Below are 11,545 nucleotides of genomic sequence, written 5' to 3' on the forward strand. Positions count from 1 at the left end.
CCACAGAGATGTGGTCCATTGTTCTCGAGACAGATGGATGCCAGCAACAGTTGTCCGGAATTACAATGTATCAGAAATGTAGCAGGAAACATCCAATACATCATTCTCAACTTGTTCAATGCAATAAGTGTCTTGAATTTCAGACTCCCATGGTTCTTTTGTGTAGACAGCTTGAATCCGCATGAATTGTAGACTACCAGAACAGTCCTCAATGGCTACCTTCGAACTGATCAGATGCAGCAATGCCACAGAAGTAGTTCCACATTACCATCACTACTACAGACAGGGTTGGAGTCAGGTGATCTTCTGCTTCCCAGACAATAAATCTATTAAAAATGGGGCTTCTACAACACTAGGTCCATGGGCCATTTGTACCACGGCTCCCCCCAGGTTTTCAAGGGGTGCTGAATAACTATGGTTTGCAATTGCTTCCTACTGTCTTGCAGAAACACATATGGCAAGGGCAGACACTGACCTGTGACCCTGATGGAATATGGCTTCAACAGAAAAAAGTTTCTCCCCCCCCCTCCCCATAATATTTATTAAGTTTCATATAAAAACATAACTTTAACATAACAGAAAAAGGAAAAAAACAATAATGAAAAAAGAAAAAAGAAAATAAAAGAAATAAAATATTTCCAACCACCAGATATATAGATACAATAAAACTTAGTTAATTAATTAAAGTCCAACTTCGTAAACATATTACTTGACTTCCTCTAATCTCTTCCAACTGAATTTCCTTGTAATTGAATGTAGCAGTTTCCAATATCATTATTTCATATTACAATAAACCAGTCATAATCATATTTCCTAACTTTTCTTATCATATTGTTTCTTATTTATTTATTTAGTCCCGATTTAATCCTAAGCCTGATAAATTATTTCAAGTAGCTACAAGTCTTTAATATTACAATATTTATTCAAATAGTCTTTAGATTTCTTCCATTCTTCTTGATATTCCTCTTCTTTCTGGTCGCGGATTCTCCCGGTGAGATCAGCCAGCTCCATAAAGTCCATCATCTTCATCTGCCATTCTTCTACCGTTGGTCATTCTTGTGTTTTCCATTTTTTGGCTAACAAGACCCATGCAGCAGTTGTGGTTTACAAAAATACTTTTACATCTTTTTTGGGCTCAACAGAAAAAAAGTTTCTCTCTCTCTCTCTCTCTCTCTCTCTCTCACACACACACACACACACACACACACACATCCGTCAATAGAAGATAGGAAGGATGTAGTCATCTTCTCCCTATATTGAGATGCACTTAATGGAATTGATAGATCTTTCTCCATCCTCTTGCAAGGCTGATCAGCATATGAGTGTGTGGACTGCTGGGTCAGGAAAAGATTTCAATGCTGTGACCACTGACTTCATCAAGGAAGAGTGGAAATGGAAACATGGGAGAGACAGGCAAAAGAAGTGATGTGTACCATAAGGCTTGTGTGTCACAGGAAAACTTCATAAAGATGTAACGGACAGGTGGTGCTGCTGCAAAAGAGATAAACTACTAGGGAGTGTAGGAAGAAAAAAAGGCCCAGACAACAGAGATAGAAGGTTGTGGTGGAGGAGGACAGAAGCAATGTTATAGGGAGGAAAGACAAGAGGAAGAGGGAGCAATAAGATATGGCTGTTTAGGGAGACCTAAAAAGTAGGATTATATGTGGGTTGCAAGGATCAGTGAGAATGGAGAGCCAGTGTGGTGTAGTGGTTAAGAGCGGTAGACTCCTAATCTGGGGAACCGGGTTCGTGTCTCCGCTCCTCCACATGCAGCTGCTGGGTGACCTTGGGCCAGTCACACTTCTTTGAAGTTTCTCAGCCCCACTCACCTCACAGAGTGTTTGTTGTGCGGGAGGAAGGGAAAGGAGAATGTTAGCCGCTTTGAGACTCCTTAAAGGGAGTGAAAGGCGGGATATCAAATCCAAATCCAAATGCAAAAAGAGATGGTTTGGGGTGTTGAGAGAGAAAGTGGAGAAGCAAGTGAGGCATAAGACCTGCAGTTGGCAAAGGGAAAGCAGAAGAGAGTACAGTGGTGCCCCGCAAGACGAATGCCTCGCAAGACGAAAAACCCTCTAGATGAAAGAGTTTTCCGTTTTTCAATGCGCTTCGCAAGACGATTTTCCCTATGGGCTTGCTTCGCAAGACGGAAACGTTTTGCGAGTCTTGCGATTTTTTTCGCTCCCCCCCCCTTTTTCTAAGCCGCTAAGCCGCTAATAGCCTTTTAGCCGCTAAGCCACTAAGCCTTTAATAGCCGCTAAGCCGCTAATAGCCTTTTAGCCGCTAAGCCTTTAATAGCTGCTAAGCCGCTAAACTGCTAATAGCGCTAATCCGCTAAGCCGCTAATAGGGTTGCTTCGCAAGACGAAAAAACCGCTAGACGAAGAGACTCGAGGAACGGATTATTTTCGTCTTGCGAGGCACCACTGTAAGGTATGAGATACAGAAAAAGAGTGAAGTCCACAGAGAAGGAAATAAATGTTTGAATGCGGCTTTAGATGCTTAAAGACAAACAAACAAAGAAAGAATGGTTCCTAAATCAAAACAGGCATGCTTGTTAGTTAGCAATGTTTTAAACACAATTATTTGTTACATTAAAACTTGTCGCACTTTCCCGCCCCCTGACAGACACTTGCATGGCAAACCTCTTTCCTGGAGGTCTTCCTGTGCCTTTAACAGCTGCTTGACAAGGAAACATTTAGCATGTGAAGCATTTCACATCACTTTATCTGCTACATTTTTGCATATCTCAAGCCTTTAAAGGGACAGGAACTCTGCCAGAAATTTTTTCGACAGCTTTCCCCCCAGTGTCTCTTTCTTTTCTTTTTTTCTTTTATAATATTTTTATTAGTTTTTATATATATTTTCCAAACCAAACATAACATCTCCTCTCATCTTATAGAACATTTTGGCCATATGCCTAGGACTTCCATCAACCATGTCTAGTGATTTTCAACCTTCGTCTCTTAATCTTGCTTTTCATTATTTTCACTATTACTTTTACTAGTCCATAACTTAAAATCCATTCTCATAATTTTTTCCTGTAATATTTCATATAGTTTTCCTTACAAAACTTCTTGTAGCCCTACAAGCATAGTCAGTTTATTACAATTGTTTTTCAAATAGTTTGCATATTTACTCCAATTTTTCAATAATTTCTGGTCCCGCTGTGGCGTTTGCCCTCCTAGGTGGTGTGACATCATACTGGGTTCATAAGGAAAGGGTTAACTAATTGTAAAATGACTAACCAATGGGAACCCAAGGGGAGGAGTTACAGTTAGAGTGGTTGAGAAGTCAGTCTGGAATTAGAGACGAGACAGTTAGGATAAGTCTGTGGGTTGGGCTAGTCTGATGTGAGACAGTGAGAGAATTTATTAAGAGGAGTCCGTCAAACAGCTGAGATAATCAGTCAGAAGGTATTGGGAAGGTATATGCCGGTAAAGAAACTAAAGTTAAGAAACTGACAGGAATATTATCTGAGAAACCATAAACTTGTTAATGTTTATAAAATAAATTTGTTTATTGGGTTCACTTTTAACAACTGTCTGGACTCAATGTTTTACCCGAGAGTAATGGGTTGGTGGCAGCGGGGAAGCAAGCACAGTGGTGGCACACGGATCAATAGACCGTTAAATGTCCGGGGACCCTGTGTGATCGCCACAGCCCCTTTTGCACTATACATTTAAGTCAGCATCATATCACTTTAAGCAGTCAGGACATCCCCCAAAGAATCCTGGGCATTGTAGTTTATTAAGGATGCCATGAGTTGCTAGGAGATACCTAGTCCCCTCACACAACTTCAGTTGCCAGAATTCCCTGGGAAGAGGGATTAATTGTTAAACCACTCTCACTCTGTGAGGCCAGTAGGGGTCTTCTAAGAACTCTCCATATTCTTAACAAACTACAGTTCTAGGATTCTTTAGGAGAAGTCATTTCTGTTTAAAGTGGTATGCCTGAAATGCAGATGGGACCTTAGTTCAATGAGCTTTATTTCTGGACACACATATTTATGACTGCTGTATTAATGTCCTCCCCCACCCAATTTTTTATTTTATTTTTAAATAGGACTGCCTTTCAAAAAAAAAATCAGAAAAAAATATTGTTTGTCCCACCCTGACCCTAAAATGTGTGCTTGTGTTTTAACAGGGATGCTAGTCCCATTAATTTCCATGGGACTTCCTACTGAAATTCTGCTGAGCTTCACAGCCTGGGATATTTATTGTAGCACCATTGAAAATAGATACACACATGCTCAAACTTCTCAGCTCCAATAAAGTGATGTGTCTCCAAGTCTTAGATAAGGATCTTGTTTCAGCTCTGCAGATGGTAAGCATTTATTGATGTTTTTAGGTTAGTGTTAAGCTTATTGACCTGGGGTTTTAATATTTACAGTATTTTGCCAGAATCAATACTGTGACCTTAAGGTAAAGAAAAACACACACATTTAAGTCAACAACAAATCACTTTAAGTTGATGCCAAAGGTTCCTTGCAATCCTTCAAAACTTTTTTTCTCGTAACCCTATCTGATAAAATAAGGAGAATTGCACCAAAACTCCCATATTACACCAATGCCTGCTCTATATTAATGTTGCCATATTTCAAAAAGTAAAAACCAGGACTCCCTGAAGGTTGTTGAGCTTTTTATGATTATTATTACAAAAGCGCCCCCCCCCAAAGCCCTAGCTTATTTATATGTGTCTTTTCTGCATTTGGCCCTGTGACTTTGTTGATAAAATCAGGTCGGCTGTTGCCACAATTTTCTTATGTTGCCACCCTAATCCTCAAGCAGTGTGAGATTCCCGGGGCCCAGGCACTTACCCAGCATTTGCAATACTTTTGGAAATGAGGCACAGTGGAGACTGTGGTGTCTTTATGATATATGGTTTTTAGGATATATGGTTTTTGCATGACCCTCCCCTGAAGCAGGTGGAAGCAGCTGCCTTGGGCGGTGGAATCCTGTAGGGTGGTGCCCCTGCGGATGTCCCACCTGCCCCTGCCCTGCTCCTGCCCCTGCCAGGGTTGCATAGTGTTAGAAGTGGCTCTTGAGATCCTCAAAATAAAATCTGAACAAAATTGGTGAAGCAGCAAAGAGTTTATTGAATACAATATGTTCCTGCAAGAGCGGGTCTCCAAAGTAGGCACACTCTGGCTTTGGCAAAGCATGAGCTTATATTCCCTATACCTGAAGTACAGGTTCCCTCCCTTGTCTTCCTGATGGCTGGGTACTACAAAGTTTACAGGCTATCACAAGCTTTCCATTTCTAGACAATTCTGATAATTCAGGAGCCCCCTCCTCCATTGGTTTGGCTCATCTTAAGATTTGACATCACCTGACTTCTTTTTTTAGGGGGGTAGGGGTGGGGGAAAACACATTGATACCTCTTATATCTAAGCAAAGGGTATCAGGATGCACAAGATGAAAAGTCATGACTGCCTAGCTTCCAGTTCTCCAGGAGATTTAAAGGTAAAGAGAGAATCTTGGGATTGCTACCTGGTGATCCTGTCTTGCCCGTCTCTGAGAAAAACAGCCACCTTCATCTATAAAGCAGAGCATAGTGTGTTCAATATCTCCAGAGGCAAGATAACTTCCCAATAGCTCCAATTAAAAGAAATCGGGAGAGAGGGAATTAAAGGAGCCCACTTTCATCTTGATTTTTACTCTGTGCCCAGTGGTATTCTGGAAGGAAAAGGGAATAAAATGAGCTGGAAGAAGTGTTGCTTATTTATTTTGAATAAAAATAGGAAAGTGGAGCAGACACATAGTAGAGATAGTGAACCTCGATGCATGTGTTGTTGCTGAGATACTGGCTGCATTATAAGACCCTAGTATTTTGCTGTGAGTGAATTTCAGCAGAGTATTGAACTTGCAGCACAATTGTCTTCCTTTTTATGTTTGTATAAACAATTATGAATTTAAAAAATGAAGGTGAAACCAGAAATCTAGGTGTACCCAAAAAGTTTCACTTTGGAGGCTGAGTTCATAGATGTTGCAGCCTGGAAAACAACTGATCTCCATCTCGAGTTCATTTTATTTTGCTAAGCAGCTGTTGCCTCTTGGCCACAAGGTGGCAACAAATATTAGAATGATTATTGCTGATAATGATGGCTTTATTGGTAAATGAGCAACTCAGAAGAGCAAAAAGGTCATTCAGTTCCTTACACTGACTTTTTAACTGGTTTTTGTTTTTGTAAATGAGTTCTGGGGAACTTTGGGACCCCTTGGAAAACTATCAAGGGTTCCCAAATGGAAGATCAATCATAGCCGACAAGATTTCCAGAAAAGACTACGGATCGTCTGAACTCCCCCCTCCCATAGCAACACCTGCAAGAGCACATTAGTTGCTTTCTAATGTACAGTGTTAGATCCTACAGGACACCAAGAGTCCTGGCTAGCACCCTGTAGCACAAGCTTTGCCAACCTGGTGCCCTTCCACCTATTTTGGAAGAAGTGTGACATTTATTCTGAATAAAACGGGATAGCTGAGCAGGCCTCAGTGCTGTTGCTGAGATATTGCGGCCCAAAATATCTGAAGAAAACCAATTTGGCAAAAGCTGTTGTAGAAAAAAAATTAGTCTGTATGGTAGATTGCTACCCAGAATCCTTTGCAATGTGCAAGGTTTCTGTGCCAGACTTACCAGGGCTCTTCAGCAAGCAAATCCATTTGAGAAGGGTTCCATGAAAGCAGAAAATCAATGTGTAAACTTCTGAAGAATATATATACCCAGACCCTCTCCACAGATAAATTACAGACACCATCCAGTAGCCAAACCATGGTGGCACCTCCGGATGCTGCACCCCCCTGCAATCCCTACACAGATCTGGCTGGCACAGGCCACAAAACCACAGCTCGCCCCTATACACGAAGCCAAGCCAGAGCACAACTAAATGTAGTACACCCATCTTCTCAGAAAAACTCTTCACAAAGTTCAAGAGGTCAAGACACAAAGGCTTTAGCAACTAATCCACACCTAATGACCCACCTAAGTGGTACTCAGGATATCACTCAAGAAATCACTCAAGATATCCCTCAAGCAATTAAGGAACAAAAGAAGAAAAGGCACACTAGCCTGGGAACTTCCTCTCTGCCCAGAACATTGGAGGCTATACACCATACCTCCTCTACAGTATTTATAGGAACTCAAACACTGAGATCCTGCTCTGTTCCAGTAACAAGAAGCCGAAAGCACCAGCCTGAAGATGACGAGTGAGACCTCGTCGAAACGTCGCCTAGACACCCCAACTTTTACACGGGAAGATACCCGAGGACACCAAAACCTGCATATATATATATATATATATATATATATATATATATATATATATCACTTTTCCTGTTTTGTCTGCTTTTCTCTTGGTCCCCTTGTTGCCTCTGAAATCCACCCCACTTCCGAATCCACTGGAAAATCTTGCCAGAAAGTCTTGCTTAGATATAAGAGGTATCAGTGTGTTTTCCCCCACCTCTACCCCCCAAAAAAGAAGTCAGGTGGTGCCAGAACTTAAGATGAGCCAAACCAATGGAGGAGGGGGCTCCTGAATTTGCAGAATTGTCTAGAATTCTGTACCATTAAGCGGTAGCTAGCATAGCAATGAAGTTAGTTCCAGCATGTTGCATCGCCACTCCTGTATCAATGTGTAAATATGTGAAAGGTGATTGATTTATTGCTCAGATAAATCTTGGCGTCCAGCCCGCTTCGGCTGTGCAGCTCCTGGCCAGGCCTCGGACTTCAAAGGCCACATTCCGATGCTCTGAGCAAAACGCAGAGTTAAGCAGCAGCGGCTAGAGAAAGCTGTAAGCTTCAGTGCTTTCTTCAGTGTGCTAAATAAAGTCCACTCAGGATCTTAGCAGCTAAAAGCAGTTTTATTTACAGCAGACTATCCATTGTCGAACAGCATCGTGAAAACACGTCCACTCTCCTCAAAAGCGAAAGTAGAGAGAACAAAGACTTGAGAGACTCGGAAATGACGCAGAGTCTCCCCCCTCCCAACAGTAGGCAGGGCGTACACTCTGAGCTGTTTAACCCTGTAAGCTCAGGTTCTCTTCACAAAATAAGGATATATAATGTCAAAATAAGGATAGGTATTGTGGTGAAGGAAGTGTTCACAAAGTATCCAGGTTCTTTCCCTCCCAAACACTCAGTGTATGAGAGAGTCTCTTTATCACTGGTGTACTTTATTAAGTCTCTGTTTCATCCATCAGTGGACCCCCAATTTAACTCAGTACTGAAAACCCAGGTGGATAGGAAAAACCATGGAAAACCAACTTGAAATTCTCAGCATGTTGTAGGCTGAAAGAAAATTATATGAAAATGATGTACCGGTGGTATTTGACTCCTAGTAAATTAGCAAAAATGTAAAGAAACGTAAAGAAAAAGAAGGTACATTTTAAGCATATGTGGTGGCAGTGTAAGGTAATAAAAGCATTCTGGGAAATGATATATAATGAATTGAAAAAAATTGTTTAAAATAACCTTTGTAGAAACAAACAAACTAGAAGCTATTTTATTAGGAATTGCGGGTATCGACATCCCAAAGGAGCAGAAAACACTTTTCATGTATTCAGCAACAGCCACCCGGATGTTACTAGCCCAGAGATGGAAAGAAGATAAAGTCCCTATCAGAGAGGAATGGCAAACTAAGCTGTTGGACTACGCTGAAATGGCAAAACTGAACAGAAAGCTCAGGAACCAAGAAGACAAAATCTTCAAGAAAGAATGGGAAGAATTTATAATTTATTTAGGAGACCACTGTAAGCAGATGAAAACATTAGCAGGATTCTAATAACACTTGTCATGTAACAAATACTATGGAAAATATGGAGAGAGACAAAATATGGATTATGAAATAATATGCAGTTGGAAAGGTTGACAATAGGACTGGGAAGTCTGGAGATTCAGAGAAATCTCTATACAGTGCTGTCTTTGGTACTCAAACAATTAGAACTCAAACACTGCAAACTCGGAAATAAGTGTTTCAGTTAGTGAACTTTTTTCGGAAGCCGAACATGCTCCATTTTGGGTGTTATGCTTCAGATTTGAGTTCCACACTTCCGTTTTGAGTGCCACACTTCCATTTTGAGTGTTATGCTGAGGTCTGTCTGTTTTTGCTATTTATTTTGTGTTTTTGTGGCTCTTTTATTATTATTATTATTATTATTATTATTATTATTATGTGGAACCCAGTTCAGATTGATTGATTGTGTGACTTCAGTACATTTTTTATTGCTTTCATTTAATGATCAATTGTCTTGTTAGTAAAATCCATGTTAAATTGCTTTTTTAGGGGTTGTTTTTCAAAGTCTGGAACTGATCCATTTTGCATTCCTTTCTATGGGAAAGTGTGCCTTGGTTTTGGAACGCTTTGGTTTTGGAACAGACTTCCAGAATGGATTAAGTTTAAGAACCAATACGGATATGGACTTGGTGCTGTTAAAACCTTACACTTGTAAAATTGAATTTAAAAAAAAAAATCAAGAAAAGAAAAGAAAAGAAAAAAGAAAACCCAGGTGGATACAGCTGAGGCCCACCCAGCTCACTCATTCAAGTCTTGGTAATACAATCTGGATCAGTCTGCTCATCTACAACCAAGACATGGATAAGCATGGTTTTCTTAAGGACCAATTTGGCATTCAGCAGCAGCATCAGCATCAGCTCCAGACCAGAGGGCTTGATGGATCTGCTACCAGAAACTTCTGTTGGAGTGAGAGGACTGGAACAGGGAACAGGGAACAAACACCTAGGCCTTTACGTGTGATGGTGGAGAGCCCTGCTCCACTCCATCCCAGCAAGGACATTGTTACCCCAGGGGTCCCTCTCAGATTTGCAGGACTCTAATGAATAACAACTCTCTCAAAGTTAATAAGGGAATTTTATTGCTGAACCAGTTCAGTCTGAGATATATATATATATATATATATATATATATATATATATATATATATGTAAAGGTAAAGGTACCCCTGCCCGTACGGGCCAGTCTTGCCAGACTCTAGGGTTGTGCGCCCATCTCACTCTAGAGGCCGGGGGCCAGCGCTGTCCGAAGACACTTCCAGGTCACGTGGCCAGCGTGACAAAGCTGCATCTGGCGAGCCAGAGCCGCACACGGAAACACCGTTTACCTTCCCGCTGGTAAGCGGTCCCTATTTATCTACTTGCACCCGGGGGTGCTTTCGAACTGCTAGGTGGGCAGGCGCTGGGACCGAGCAACGGGAGCGCACCCCGCCGCGGGGATTCGAACCGCCGACCTTTCGATCGGCAAGTCCTAGGCGCTGAGGCTTTTACCCACAGCGCCACCCGCGTCCCATATATATATATATATATATATATATATATATATATATATATAGGACTGTGAATTAGATTTAAAGAGGACAAATGATCATTGTGGTGCCATTTGATTTCCAATAATTCTACATATTGCTTCATAATAGTCACCCACTTTAGGCGCAAATGGGGTATCCATCTGCTTTTGAAAACAAATAAAAAATGAAATGAATAATTATTATTTCCAAAAAGGATGGAAATACGAACAAATAAGTTCCTGACCCCGGGATTTGGGGTGCATTCATTTTTAATTCTCGTTTCTTGTTTGTATCATTCATTTCTCAATTATTATTTTTTCAGATGGGAAACTGAAATAGTCTGGAACAACCTGTGCAGATTATAATATCAGTAAAAGTTATGAACATGCACACACAGAGAGATGCTAGATTGTGTGGATTAAAGGCATCTGAAATGGTAGTAAGAAGAAAGTCTAAAAATGTCGTGCCAGCCGGATGAAAATTGCAGAAGTTGAGAAGTCCCAAGCTCCCTTTGGTGTGCAAAACTAGTTGTGTTGTGCTTTGGGTCCACATTCCTGTATAGTTTAATTTATCATTTTCAGCTTTTCATCCATCTACTTTATGCAGGTTATTTTACTAATATAATTGGATGTCATGCTCCATAGTGGTGTTTTGCAGCTGACGGATGATTTAAAATGTAAGCTTTACGAACACGACAATGTCAAGAACCGGCTAATTAAAAATCAACTTACCGCCCAAGCCATTTCTAGTCATTTATAGCATAATATGTTCAGAATATGCATCACATTACAATCTCACAAAAACATTTTCTTCTTATATTTGTGTTTGGCAGATTTGCCTCTTTTTGACAACCTGAAATTGGTACACCCCCATGCATCTCACTTGGTGTGATTTAATTAAAATAAACAGCAACCCATGCCGCAGTTCTTTTGAAATAACTTTGCTGGTTTGACCTGGAGGTGAAATTAGCCTGAAAATACCATACATATTACAAGTAGAAAGGAAGTTCTTAGCTTTTCAATGTACTTTGTACTGTATAGTAACAAATGTGTTGTTTGCATTGTATATACGTTGACTTTATATGGCAGCGGTGGCGAACCTATGGCAAGCATGCCACACTTGGCACACAGAGCCCTCACTGCTGGCACACACGCCATCGGCCCATCTGCACTGTTCCCCCCCATTTTTTCTCCCACTCCCCCCCCCCCACGCTACAGCTTGCGTCCGCTGTTGAAACCCAGAACCTTTTT

General features: G+C 41.0%; 1 long non-coding RNA gene across 1 annotated transcript; it reads left to right on the plus strand.

Moving 5' to 3' along the window:
• Positions 1-3,316: 3,316 nt before the first annotated feature.
• Positions 3,317-11,147, plus strand: LOC114604550 (uncharacterized). The gene is made up of 3 exons (XR_003708352.2): positions 3,317-3,412; positions 4,143-4,322; positions 10,618-11,147. It is a non-coding gene; the product is annotated as an uncharacterized LOC114604550 (long non-coding RNA).
• Positions 11,148-11,545: the final 398 nt, after the last annotated feature.

This window comes from Podarcis muralis, chromosome 9 (genome assembly GCF_964188315.1).
Source record: "Podarcis muralis chromosome 9, rPodMur119.hap1.1, whole genome shotgun sequence".
NCBI classification, from domain to species: Eukaryota; Metazoa; Chordata; class Lepidosauria; order Squamata; family Lacertidae; genus Podarcis; species Podarcis muralis.